The 15,134-nt window shown below is 42.9% G+C and overlaps 1 pseudogene; it reads right to left on the bottom strand.

Moving 5' to 3' along the window:
• Positions 1–13,286: 13,286 nt before the first annotated feature.
• On the bottom strand, positions 13,287–14,786 carry LOC147443949 (protein MIZU-KUSSEI 1 pseudogene; annotated as a pseudogene).
• Positions 14,787–15,134: the final 348 nt, after the last annotated feature.

The raw sequence follows: 15,134 nt of genomic DNA, 5'->3' as shown, positions 1-15,134 counted from the left end.
GCACTTTCTACTCTTTGGCTCAAGTTTGTTCCTAAATTCCTTTGGAACGTGAGTATATGCCTCATAGCCAAAGACTCTGAGATGCTTGTATGAGGGCACCTTGCCTGACCATACCATCTCTAGCACTGAATCCTTCTGCCAAACCTTGCTAGGAGATCTATTTACAAGATGAACAGCTGTTGATACAGCTTCAGCCCAAAACCCATTTGGCAGCTGTGCATTAGACAACATACTTCTGACCTTCTCTTGTATGGTCCTATTCATCCTCTCAGCAACACCCTTTTGAGGAGGATTGTAAGGAGCAGTAAGTTCACGTTTTATACCTTTTGACTCACAAAAGTCCTGAAAGGCCTTTGAAACATACTCTCCACCATTGCCAGTGCGTAAGCATTTAAGCTTCTTGCCACTCTGATTCTCCACAAGTGTCACCAACGTTTTGAAAACACTAAACGCTTCATCCTTGTGCTTGAGAAAGTAAACCCATACTTTCCTCGAGTAATCATCTATAAATGTCATAAAGTAAGAAGCTCCCCCTAGAGATAGGTTAGGCATAGGTCCACACAAATCACTATGAACAAGTGCCAACTGTGTATCTCTTCTATTGCTTCTATGCTTATGTGGCTGCTGTGTTTGCTTACCATACAGACAATGTTCACAGAATTCAAAATCATTAAATGAAAAGCCAGGCAAATAACCAGAACGAGACAAGATTTCCATTCCCTTCTTGGACATATGTCCTAACCGGCTATGCCACAAAGAAACGTTCGGTTGCTCGGTTACATTGATTACATTTTTAGAGACATTTGATACATAAATCATGTAAAGTCCTCCAGACTTTACTCCATGTGCTACTGTCATAGAACCCTCGGATATCTTCCACATGTTCTGTCCAAAAGTGGTGACATAGCCAGCATCATCAAGTAAACCTGTGCTGATCAAGCTCTTTGTAATTGAGGGAACATGTCTCACATTCTTCAGCGTGAAAGAAGAGCCATTCTGAAACTTCAATTGAACATCTCCAACACCTAAGATCTCACATGTCTGCCCATTGCCTAGCCGAACATGATCTTTAGTGGGCAAATAAGAGGTGAACCACTCCTTGTTTGGAGACACATGAAGTGATGCCCCTGAGTCTATAATCCAGTCACTCAGTGCATTTCCATCAGATGCTGTAAGAAGAGCTGAGTCCATTGTATTCTTCAAGAAGTAGATGTCTCCTGACACTAGAGTGTCATCCTCTGCAATAGTGTTCGTCACATTTATTTCTTGAATCTTCACTGAGGACTTGTTCTTCTCACCATGGTCTTCAGCTTTCTCTTTGCCTTTTTCTGCTTTCCATTCTCTGCAGTCTCTTTTCATGTGACCCTTCTTTCCACAATGGTAGCATTCTATGTCACTCTTGCCTTTAGCACTGCGGGACTTGCTACGAGACTGATTCCTCTTTCCACCTTTGTACTTTTCTTTGGTCCTTCCCCTGACAACTAAGGCTGTTCCTTTGCCTTTGTCCATTGTCTTTCTATTGGTTTCCTCAGTAAGCAGACTTCCTTCTACACCTGCTATGTTCAAACCATCTGGAGGTGCAGAATTACTCAAAGCTGTGCGAAAAGTGTCCCAGCTTTCCGGCAATGTGATCAACAGGAACATAGCTCTAACAGGTTCATCAAACTTGACACCTTGAGCTGACAACTGACTTTAGATTGTGTTGAATTCATTCAGATGATTGGACATAGGTGTCCCTTCTTTCATCTTCAAGTCAACAAGCTTCTTAAGCCAGTATACCTGTGAAGTTGCACTCTGCTTCTCATAAAGATCACTCACCTTTAACCATGCTTGATAAGCCGACATCTCGTCTGCTACATTGAAGTAAACGCTTTCTGCCAAAGTCAACATAATGGTAGAAAGTGCCAATTCATCCATTTCGCTCCATTCATCTTCGTCCATATCTTCTGGTTTTATCCCCTTGAGCTTTATAGGTTTTATCTGCTTCTTTTGTACCAACACATGCCAAATCTGCTGCTTCCACAATGGGAAATTGGTTCCATCCAGCTTCTTGATATTGTAAAGAGCAGTGTCCTATGATCCAGCCATAGCTACGCTTCACAGTAGTTTACTTTCCTGGGAAAAATTCGGCAGAGTTTCCCCTGTAAACTGACCTCTGAACCAATATCAACCTGTCAAATGAACCAAGAAAGCTTCAGATTCTGCATAAATTTTGGCAGAGTCTCCTTTGTAAAATGGCTCTGGTGTACTCAAAAAACAGAACAAAAAACAACTCAAAAAACACTGTCTCTCTGACACTGTAAACTGCGGGTAAACTTGTCCTGCACCTGTACTGTCTCTCACTGTCCTGTCACTGTCCTGTAAGCATAGACTGCGACAATGCCTCAACGGAAGTAAATCAAAGATGCAATCCCAACTGTCTAACTCAGAGTCAATACATCCTAGCTGCCTATCTAAGGGTGCTCGAGGGATCGCTCCAAGACCTGTATCACCGAAAGGATCTCAACATTCGAGAATCCCCCAGCTCAATATAACCTCACTCGACCCTCAACAAAGGCTGCAGTAAATATGACAATACATAGACTTCCCACAAAGTCATACATCCACAAATTTCCCACTGTATGTTGTAACCGCTGCGGCGGTTGTTTGCTGCGTGACTCACAGCCAGCAAACCCTCAATAGAAATACATCATCTCTGACAATACATCCCATGTGGAAGTACCTGCAATGTCAGGATGAAATCTGGAATATCAAGCAGCAAACACAAGCTACCTGATGAACTAGTGGATGTCGCCTCCGGTCTGTGTGTAGATGCGCCCGTGTCGTATGTGACACGCCTCCAAGAACTGTGAGCCGTCCTTCGATGTGTAGACAACCACAAATCAGCACTCTGGGAGTGTCGATATCCTCAGCACCTGCAGTCGTAGGCCGAAAACCCCAAATTTGCAGAGTCGGATCTACACTCGTCGAGACCACGTAGTCGAAAATGGCATGCGCAGACCTTTGTCGAAGCCGAACGGTGGCCGAGATGACCTCAGAATGAAATTCTGACAACACCTAGCCCTTTGGGCTGATCCACGAGATTTGGGGCCGTGTCTTCGCCTGTCGAATTTCACTCCAATCTGAGCTGGTGACTCTAGCCTCCTGCAGAGCTGCCCCAAGCCTCGATCTGAGCTCTGATACCAGTTGAAGGAGTACGAGCGGAAGTGCGACGCGAGAGAGAGTGCGAGAAGAAGATCACGACGATATGGTGAACTCGCTCTACTGTAATGTGTAGAGCATAGTGAGTTCTTATTAGGTTTTTACAAAAGAATATGTGTACATACCTAGCGGCCCGCCCACTTACCTGGGCGACCACATTGGGCTTTATACCCCAACATTCTTCATATATTGGTGGTAGAAAATGATGACTACTAGATAAATGACCTTTTTCGGGTGTGATTGATGCTCTGTGACGAGAGAGGGACCACAAATAGGACACATTGCATATCCGGATGTAGACAAACCTGTTGTGGTAGTACATTATATTCATAATTAGTATGGTTACTTTTGGTAGACAATAACCAATAATTGAGGGGCGCTACATATGTGGTTACCTGAGACCTCTCCAAGACCCGGAAAGTCATGCATAATCCACATAAGTATGCCTCGAGTATGGGTTTGACATTCCGTTGGTGCTAGATACACATCCAAGTTTTTGACTTTGTGCTTTCCGGTGATCAATAAAGATAGCATGATGTAGCCTTTCTTGGTGCTCTTCCAAGGGGGGATGTTGTAATTGATCAAGACAAATGGCCATGTGCTCCATCACGTACCGTTGGTGCCGAAAGTGTTGACACCATCACTTGCAAGGCCTAGAAAAAGATATCGTGGGTCTCCTTTGAGCGCGGGCCATTTTTCCTCAATGTGTTTCCATGCTTGTGAATCTGTTGGGACACGCATTATACCATCCACAGAGTGACTACCGGCATGCCATGTAAGGAGTTTGTTGAAGGTCGTGGTCTTGAACATGTATTGGTGATACGAGGGATGAGGGGAAAATGTCATAAAACTTTCCTTGGTACCAGATTAATCTTCTTTCTTTCCTCTGGATCAATGGGAAGGTCTTTGTATCTCTCTTCACCACACTTTGGACATTTCTCCAATCGATCATACTCGTTGCGGAAGAGAATGCAATCATTAACACATGCATGTATCTTTTTGTAGTCCATACCTAGCACATGAACAAACCTACGAGCACTGTGTCTATCTTGTGGCATCCTATGACCCTTTGGAAGTAGCTTCGATAACAGGCTGCAAAAATCAAAGTTTATTTATCAAAACGCTTTGAAAAAAGACTGTAAAAATCTAAGTTTACTTAACCTTAAAAGACGATCAATGTTTGTATTGCTCATTGCGCACATGACCTGTAGATTTAAAATCTCTAACGAAGCACAGAGAATAGAGAACGAAGCTCTGAGATATATAGGTGTCTTGCTTGCAGCCAAAAGAGTATCCTCCTCCTTTTGTGCAGTCTCTTTCATCCACAATCATCGTCGTCATGCGGACCTTCCTCCTGAGCGAGAAGCTCAACAACCAAATTCTCCATAATTGTATCCTCATCCATCTGGTGTGGTAGATCTATCATCTCCTCCTCCCCATAATCACCTACCAGCGGAGACGAGGATCGGGGGGAGGCTCTTGTTTCGACGCTTGCTTTGGTCGAGGTGGAGGAGGATCGTCCACTGACTTGCCAAATCCAAGGTACAGTTCTGATGTGGACGTTCAAAATGCCGATGATAATGGCCTATACTATAGGTGTCATCAAGACGGTGCCCCCGACCTTAGCACAAACAATGGTAAGCGCTTCCACAATCACTTGAAGAGCTTGATCCACTCTACCTACATTAATTGCTTCATTGACTGGGAGCAACAAGATCCTCAATACCTACAGTATATTGTTGATACAATGCGGTTGCGGTTTCCTAATCCCCAGGGCCAGTCTTTTACCACGCAGTGGATGGAAGGTTTTATCAAGACCTTCCTTCGTAATAAACGGTCCACCATTCTCAAGGCCGCTAAACAACAACGCTAACACCCCAATCTCCAAAAAAGGGGTGTCAATATGCATGATGCAAAGTGGGAGTTTGCTCTCCAAGAGAGGGCCAGTGGAGTCGATCATCCTCCGCAGAGGCAAGCAAGGGCAGGACAACAAGCTCACACTTGGGGTTCTGGCAAAAAGGACGTCTGGAAGGACAAAGTGGATGTAAACTAGTATAAATAATACTTAATATGCATGCAAACATCATAGGACATCGAATGTCAAGGGAGGTGGTGAAGTATCAAAAACGCAACGACGAATACAGTACCTACTTATGGATGCTCCAACAAGGCCACATTTATCAAGCACAGTTCAACGCTCTCATCGACACCTTGACAACTACACAAGTACGAAGTCAACCTACCTAATTAATTATTTTGTTGTTTACTTATTTTAATGTTTACTAATTATGTGGTTTGCTTTGTTATTTGTGTACACTCGAAGAGGTGGCGCTAACGAGGGCGAGGACAACGACGACGGTCAGGGTGGCAAGGACAACGAGGGCGACTAGGGTGGCGATGAGGGTTACTAACTTACTAAGACAATCCCCTCATATTTTGAATGCCCAGCCAAGAGCCCTTCTACAACATAATCCCCTCACATTTTGAACGCCCGACCAAGAGCCCTTGAAAATATTTCTCTTTTACTTTGGATGCCCGATCAAAAGGCCTTGTAAACATTTTGTGAACTCTCGATCAATAAAAAGAATTTTGTCAATAAAGTGTTTTTAAGTTTCTTGTGTTTCAAAAATTGTATGATATTGTTAAATCTTAAATAATAAATAAATGTGATATTTAAATTTTAAAAAAAATCCAAGGATCTTTGGATGATGCAAAGTCTTCACATATGGGGACTTGAGACATCTGAGATCCTTGGATACTTTCTTTCAATAAATTGTGTGGAGGGTATCAGCGCGGATGTCATAGTGGCTATACTTGCGGCAATAAGCGCGGCAATTCTTGAGAGCATACCCGCGCTAATATCCTCAAACATTGCCACGAGTTGACAGTCGTGCTACCAGTGGCAATAATATCCGTGTGCCCAATCGTTTCTCTCTCTTGAAACGATTGTTGATGCGCAGCTATTCCAAAGGCATTCAACGCTCTTTCTTATAATGACTAAACATTTCTTTTCAAAACCCTTCATCTAATACAAAACAAGTGAAAGGGTCACGACGGCTTTCAAAAACAAGAAGAAAGTGATAAAATTGTTAGATTGAATTAAATTGATATCAGTGTTTGGGAAAGGTTTGCGTCAGCTTAGTCTTGAGCCGATTGAAAATCAAGACTAGCTAGCTGCAAACCATGGTAAATGAAAGAAAAACCGATGAAATATGTGAAAAAGTCGTCCAAAAATTTTACAAATCTCAAAATGTCTACTAGTATTTTTGGTTTTCTTCTTTGTGAGGAGAAAACTCTACCAGCGGCCACTTCATAAAAGAGACTTTCTCGAACGTTAATTTCATAAAAAAAACTTTCTCGAACGTTAATAGTAACTGGAATCAAGGTATAGAATGCAAGAAATGTAAAGCCATGTGAAGTTGTAAAATGAAAGGTGAAATAAAAAGAACTAATTAATATATGTGTGTGTATAAAATTTATTAGAAGTATACAAGGTGAAGCTTCACTTTAGCATTCTAAAACAATAAAATGCAAAAAAAAAAAAAAAAAACGTATACGTGTGTGTGTGTAAAATTTACTAAAATTATGCAAGGTGAAGCTTCACTTTAGCCACACACTAGGACATACATTCTCTCGTTGCATACTGGGTCTAAGTTGCATTCCAATAATTAATTAATGAAGAATATCCCTTCTGGTTGTATCGCGTAAAGGAAAAAGGTGCCTCCTCGTCGGTTCCAATGTTGCGATACGCACCAACCATGCTGCTTTGCGCCCTGCGACCATTGCACCTGCTGCTGTTGCTTGAATTGCGCCGATTGTGATTCTTGCAGGGCCATGTCATCCCCTCAAGACATGCGCACCCACCCACCCAAGGCTGGTCGACGGCATACCATCGAGATAAGGGAGACAAGGCCTATCCCGCATACCGTCGTAGGCAAGGGCGAACACACACATACACACACATACAAACAAACACACACACACACACAAGGCCATCCGCCAGCTTCTGCCATCACTGAGCGAACCCTCGCATTCGCTCCAACAATCACCAACACTGTGTGAGCAAGGAATGCAACGTCCTCTCTCTCTGTCTCTCTCTCTGCCTGCGATGTCACTGCCCTTCTGAACTGACACAACAAAAACCCCACCTCGCGAGGCACCTGTTGCCTACATGTCCCGTGCCGGCACCTGAGTAATCAACGCCCAAAATAGCGCCGCTGCTGCAGGACACTCATGCGCGTCAACTTGCATCTTCCTTTCATTTTTCCCAAGGAATCTGCCAAGATACCGGTTAAGTTGACATGCTGCCAAAATTGCGGCAACATATTAGGACATAAAAGTGTCCCAAGACATATAAGTGTCTGATTACCAACCTTGTGTTAAACGAAAGGACTCTTTTACAAAATGAAATGTCAAAGAAAACATCTGTGTCAAATGTATATATTCCTAACTGTCTTCTTTACAAAGGCTTGTTTAGAAATCCAATAACAACAATCAACAAAGGGACAAAGCCAATCTTAAGGTTGATAGCAACAAGGACAAGGTAAAGATTTTTAAGAGGGAGATCTTCCTCTAATCAACAAAAATAAAACATATGTGCAAATATGTGTTGAAGCTTAATCATCAATCCTACTTGGCGTTACTTGTGACATCACAAACTATGTGTGAACTAATTGCCCAGGCCACCATTGCCATTGAATCCAACATCATTCACAAGATTTACGTAATATTTGTTATCATTTGATTGTGAAAATCTCCCAAATTGGGATGCAATTGTGCTTTTTGCCAAAAACGACAATGGACACTAGAGATTTTTCTCCCACAATAACATTTTCTTCACGAAGTTCAATGGATTATTTTTTAAAACATATGGCTCACAGAGCAGATTACAAATTACAAATATCACATTTCTAGTTCTACCAACTACTATGAGTGTTTCATAGCTCTTCTCAAACTATTAAAATTGTGTAGCACACCTACTAAAATTTAATTAGATAATTTGACCTTCAAAACTTATCCGCACTAGTGTGGCCGGCGTCCTTCGGCCATCTCTCCTTCTTTCTCTGTCTCACGCGGGCGCTCAGTCCAAACTTTATTGTATCACCGGAAGAGCAGGGCACATAGGTCGATTGAACCAGCTTCTGCCCGGGGGGGGGGGGGGGGAGGGATCCCTCCCCCTTTTGTAACAATATAGGTAAGTGACATTTTGATAGGACTATAGTTTTAGAATGGTTCCCATTTCCAAATCCCCAAATTCAAGACAAGGCACACTCATCTTGAAATTAGCATAACTTTGGTAAAGCCAAAGAAAATGTCCATGTTGTATTGCGATCCGTCCTATTTATGGTTGAAGGTGGCTGGTTTGTTGCGCTCTCCGTGCATGGTATGTGGCATGTGGCAGGGGTTGTAAGTCTTGCTTGCACTGGGTGCTCTTCTCCTGTGGGGTGGGCTCTCTTTAAGCCCATTTTGATGTCTTTGATTCACTATGTGGCAGCCTCGGTGTATGAAAACGATGCTTGGCTCGTTGGTATAGCATGTTGCTCTCCTCTTCCTTTGGATCGTGCAGATGGTGGAACTTTTATTTGAGGTGATGGAGCTAACATGCTCCCCCCTATGTGATTATAGATTGGTATGTGGATGAAAGTTTTTGCAAGGTGGCCTCCTTTTTAGCTTGTACTAGGCTAGCTGGTGTTGGGTTATGGTTTGTGTCAAGGCTTTTGAACAGAATGTTATTCTTTTTGCCTCCTTGTGAGCAGGCAATTTTGGATGTAACAAATTTCATTTTATATTATTCATTTCGACTCTCTCTTTTTGAGAGAGTACCTCCAAAAAAAGACTTGTAAGGTGTCCTACAATGCAACCTTGAAAAAAATTTTGGCAAAGCCAAATTTGCATGTATCACTTTCACTTCAAAAATATTTTCAAAGCATAGGCTTGAAGGTGGAATCCATAGCCCAAAAAGGTGTAAAGTTTCTCTAGCTAAAAATCCACCTTTGTGGATATCAAACTCTTTAAAAGTCATTATCTTATGACATTTCTTAGTAGTTTTTTAGTTAAGAACACATAAAAGTGTGGGATTACATGCAATAAAAGTGACATAGGAGATAATTGTTGGGCACAGCGGCTATGGTGGATGCCACCTTGGGCAAACCATGTAACAGCCATGCAAAACTAAAACTGCAACTGCATGCTATAGGGGCATGTTCCCATGTGGGCTCGACACTCGTCTAGGGCTTGGAAACCTAACAATAATAAGGAGGGATTGTTGGTTGGTAGCCTAGTTGGAAGATTATTCTCTTAATCAATTAGCATAGATTTTTGCTCCATACTAATTGAACTTTTTTGTGTTTTTAGTGACACCACACATGTACCTTAAGCACTCAAATACACAATCAAAGCATAGTGACATGCGGCTTTCTTAATATTTATATAGAAGGACATGCAATCCATGTGATTCTTTGAGTCATTCAAACAAAGAAGAATTTGCAATATAATCATGTTCTTCCTCTTTGTGAGGATATTGATTGTTTTTTTTTTTTTTTGTAAAGTAGTAATAATTAATTATGTTGAAATGGTGTAATAGTGTTACTTTGCATATGGACACCTTGCCCACAAGGCACTTCTAAGAGACTAGGAAATAGTAAGAAAGGAGGAAAACTCTTATGACATATAGAAGAAGGGCATGCATGCTTTTCATGTGATTCTTTTGATGCATTCAAAGAAAGAAGGATTTGCATTATAATCGTGTTCTTCCTCTTTGTGAAAGGGCATGTGAGCATTGATTTTTCTACAAAAATAGTAATAATTTATGTTGACGTGGTGTGGCATTTGGAATAGTGTTACTTTGCACATGGACAAAAAGCAAGGCCTATTTGACAACAAGGCACTTCTAAGGGGGCTAGGAAAATAGTTAAGGCACTAGGAAAACAAGGACAAATCTCTCATGACATCCTAGAGGAATGCAAACCTTTTTTTTTTTTTTGTGAAAAGGGGCCTCTTCTCAATTGATCAGTTAATGTGCCCTTGAAGTCAAAAGCAAAGAAAGAAAAGCCCTTGAAGTCAAAAGCAAGAAGCCCACAACTCTTATATTAGTTAGAAGTGTGTTTTTATAATGGAAGGGCTACAAACTCCAAGACAAAGATGGATGGATCTCGTCAATGTGCCTTTGGCATCATGGAGTATGGGGGGAAGCACCTTCTCAATGTGTGTGTGTGTGTGTGTGTGTGTGTGTGTGAGAGAGAGAGAGAGAGAGAGTGAGTGAAGAAGATTTAGAAATTTTCTCATGTAGGAAAACGGAGTCTTTGTTAGTGCTTTTCATACAATGCGTAACATCATGAGCTTCTGCTCGAGAGGCACCGCATACCTCGCTAGGCACGATCGGGGGCAGGGAACCGCCGGCCCGGGGGGCCGGCGGTCCCCTGTCCCCAATTGTACCTAGCTAGGTATGTGATGCCTCCCTCGCAGAAGCTCATGATGTTGAGGTAAGTCACAATGTGGGAATTATTGTGAGAATTTGTCCAAAACTTCTTTTGTGTGTGTGTGTGTTTGTTTTTCTTTTTTTCCCCTTTGTAAAATTTACCATTTACAAAACATATATTTCTTTGTACAAATTACCATTTTTCCAATTTACTATTGCTTGATGGGATGCATTTACATATTACTACCACCCCACAACCCTTAAAACTTGTTTATTGTCTAGACCCTTTCTGTCCCCTCATGGTGATATTAATATTTCAATATTTCACCCTTTTTTTTTATCTCCTCAATCCCTTCATGATAATATTAATATTGATATTGATATTTCAATCATTCACCCTTTTTTAAAAATCTCCTCAATCCCTAAATGGTAATATGAATATTAATATATCAATATTTCACCTTTTTTTGTATTATCTCCTCAATCCCTTCATGGGAAGTACTTTGTAGGGTTCTTTTTTTTTCCCATATTTCCATATTTCTCCCTTTTTTCTGAATTATCTTCTCAATCCCTTCATGGTACGTACTTTGCAGTGTTCTTTGTTTGCCTTGAGAAGAAGGAGAGGACTACAAAAGTCTGCTAGCACGATGACAAAGAAGAGAAAACAACCCCTTGTTGTGTAGAATATACATGTGAACTTTGAAGGCTTCGATGGGATGCTTTTGTAAATTCCAAACTTTAGCCTTGTAGGATAGAACATTGTCCTTGGTTTCTTCTCTCTCTCTCTCTCTCTCACACACACACACACACACACACACACACACACACACACACACACACACACACACACGGACGGGTCTCTCAAGGGATTAGCCATGGCCCTAAGAGTGTAGATAATTCTGGACTCTCGTAGTCCAGAGGAAACTAGCGACAAAAGCGTCCGCCTTCGGTTTCTGGGTGCATAGTCCTGGTCGTTCTTCTTGTATACTTTTTTGGTGTATGAGGGGAGCGGCCGGGCATGCCCTACCCAACTCCGAAAACAAAAAACACACACACACACATGTGTGTGTGTGTGTGTGTGTGTGCGTGTGTGTGTGTGTGTGTAAAGATATATACAAGGTCTTGAGTTCAAACCCTACCAAAGAGAAAAAAAATGTATTGCTCTCTCTCTCTCTCTCACACACACACACACACAGCCCTTGGGAGAAGACGTTGCCTTTTGATGAGGCTTTCTAGAAGGTAGTCCAAAAAGCCAGTCAAAAAGAGAGTGGGACACCTTAAAACATTTCCCAAATGGTCGGAGCTAAACAGAAATCTTGAAATTGGGGAAAATGTATCTCTTAAGGCAGCACCATGCTAATAACAAAATGTAAAGAGACAAATCACAGTTTCAAAGATATGCAACTTGCATATCCAAACCTTCAGAAGCAAGTTGCAAAAAAGGGGGTAGTCTAAGTGGGTGTGTCTGAGTTCGAGCAATGTGACACAAATAGTTCAACCCCCCGCACCTCAACCCTTGTGGCAACTAAAATGCACTACCAAACAAGGTGAGTAGTCATAGTGGCCAACATAAATCCCCTCTTAAACACTAAATAAGATAAGATGATGATGATGAGAGAATGAGAAAGAGAGAGAGAGAGAGAGAGAGAGAGTTGGCCCCTAGGTGCCACCTTGAACTTGTCGAGGGTCCAAATCCCGCTTGCGTTTAACGTGCGCACAAACCAACCTTACCGGCACACAACATCAACACAACACTTGAGATTGCGACTTGAACAAAGTAGCTTCGATTGTTACTAAAACAAAATTGGTACAAACGGAGAGCCCAATAAACCATGGGGCTAACGTAACAATCTAGCAACCAAGGGGGTTGCACTTGAAGTCTCATTCATTTTGAGAACGCAACTACTCCCTTATAGTTGCATATAATTAGGGATAGCCTAGCAAACCACCCAAGTCCTCTACACACAAGAAGTTTTGAACAGATTATCACAATAATGCCCACATTGTGACTTACCTCAACATCATGAGCTTCTGTGAGGGAGGCACCGCATACCTAACTAGGTACAATTGGGGGTAGGGGGCCGCCGGCCCGGTGGGGGGACCTGCGGTCCCCTACCCCCAATCGTACCTAGCTAGGTATGCGGTGCCTCTCAAACATAAGCTCATGATGTCATACATTGTATGAAAAACATTGAAAACGACTCCGTTTTCCTACATGAGAAAATTTCTAAATCTTCTTGTGAGCTAGGAGCTTTGATAGGCATCCCGAAAGCCTATCATCAATGTCAACTCTGCAAGCTATCGCGGACCCAAATTTAAGGGCTCAGCATCAAGTCCTCTCCTAATGCTATATTAACTCCTCCCTTAAGCACTCCAATCAAAAGTAGGAAAAAGACATTGGCTTTGCCTTGTGGCCCTACTATAAGCTTAATCACAAATACTGACAACAAGCTTTAATCCAATGGTCGGCTCCCAAGAGTTGCACAAGAGGCTACCCAGGCCTTATTAGGTAGACAAAAATGGAACTTTGGAAGCATGCAACTAAATATGTCAATCCGGCAAACAAGGAAGTTAACCCTAACCTAGAGCACGGATCTTATTCCATTAAAGTTTGCAACAAACAATTACAAGAGTTGCTCCATTGGCTAGGCATTTTCATCACAAAAGCTTCCACAACACAAACCTGTTAGTATGAAGTCCAAATATGTTTACATCCAATGAGAAACATGCTAGCACTCTGTTGCTTGTAGATTAGCAAAGGCGAGCACGATATGATAGCACACTAATGTGTATTTACAAATCAACTACACCAAGATCCTAGTAGCTTTACTGTAAAAATTGCATTGTCAGACACAATGCCAAAGACTATGGTTAATTTCTACATGCGCCTTTAGTGAAGGCATCAAAGCTTTTTATCTCTGAGTAGAAAGATATTAATGCATCAATGGAGACATAACCATGGGATGATCTTTCAGTTTCTCCACTGTCTTGAATGCGGTTCTCTTCACTCGATCCGCCCTTCTCTGTTTGCATATGATGCTGCCATTCCTTTCATCCTCCTTCCCCTTACTTCCACATAATGAAAAGACGGGTTCCTCATGCACACATCTTGTAGCTCCTTGTAGCTTTGCTCCTTCATATCCTTAGCAGGAAAATGCTCAACTCCGGCCCTCCCGTGCCATCAGGATTCATCATATAGAACGCTTCTGAGTCCCTCGATCCCACCACCCTCTCAAACCTCGCACGCATGTACATAAGCTCACCGTCCGGACCTTCCTCTCCCACGGGCAGAACCCCTGCCCCCATCGACACTGCCCTCACAAGCGAAAACACTTGCAAATCCGTCTCTGTGCACTCCCTCCTTATCGCATACCCTGTTTTTCTCCCATTACAATACATGGTCCACACTTGCTCCAATAAGAGCTTTCCCCTGTTCTGAGTTCTCTCACATTCTAGAGCAATACGCACAAGCCCCGACGCCATCTCCTTGACAAGTGTGTTTGTCGGGGTTGCCAGCTCGAGCAACAAAAACGGCACAGCATTTGGGTCATCCTGCACAGCAAAGTGGACATGGCCTTTTCTTTGGCCGAAGAGAGTACCAGTGAGTGCTCGTACACCAGCTGATGATGGTAGAAAATGGGATCGTCGACTGGGTGCCCTCGCAAGCCATCTGCATGCCAGAGGGGGGGCTGGAAAGAGATGGAAAATTGCACGCAGGAAAGAGAAGAGCTTGTAAGGGCGGCTATGGCCGCGGGTTCTGAAAGGGGAGAGGCTCAGAGCTTTGTCAGGAGAGAGCGCATGCGCATTGTCGTAGTCTGCGTTATTTGCCGTGCTTGATCTTGATCGAGGCAGTACATCAGCCTGCATATGAGAGCAACGCAAGGGTGAAGCTCCATTGTGAGGGGGATGGCTATGGAGGGGCACAGCAGAGCTTGCATCTGCTTTTGTGGGCATGTGGGCAGGGGTTTGATCGGAAGCACGCCGGCTCATGTTCCCTTCTATTCTACTGGCCCTCTTCAGTAAAATGATGCAGCACGAGGAAGGCCACGGGCAACACGACAAGCGCCCATCACTTTGCTACGTCTTAAAGTGCTGCACGGTGCAGGCTAGGGACCAAAGAACACAACAGAATGGAAGCTGGGGTAAGGCCCAAGGAGTGCTAGCGTGCGCACGCCGGCGTGTGTGTGTGTGTGTGTGTGTGTGGGGGGGGGGGAGAGAGAGAGAGAGAGAGAAGAGAGACCGTGCGCGCGCGCGTATGGGTGTGCCTTGTCACTGAATGAGAGAGAGAGAGAGAGAGAGAGAGTGGTAGAGCAACCTTGTGTGTTTTATGTAGAGCAATTACCTTCTGAACAGTGGTAGAGGTAATAACAACAGGTTGCTCTACCTCCCTTTGTGTGTTTTATGTTTTGGTCTTTTGAATTTTGCTAGTTTGTTGTATATGTAGAAATGTAATATAGTTGCTTCAGTGCTCCCTCTTGCGGCACCATTGAAACATGCATGTGAAGACTGGATTTTG

Source organism: Adiantum capillus-veneris, chromosome 13 (genome assembly GCF_014529385.1).
Source record: "Adiantum capillus-veneris isolate H3 chromosome 13, ASM1452938v2, whole genome shotgun sequence".
NCBI classification, from domain to species: domain Eukaryota; kingdom Viridiplantae; phylum Streptophyta; class Polypodiopsida; order Polypodiales; family Pteridaceae; genus Adiantum; species Adiantum capillus-veneris.
This window is presented reverse-complemented; position numbering and strand designations above follow the sequence as displayed.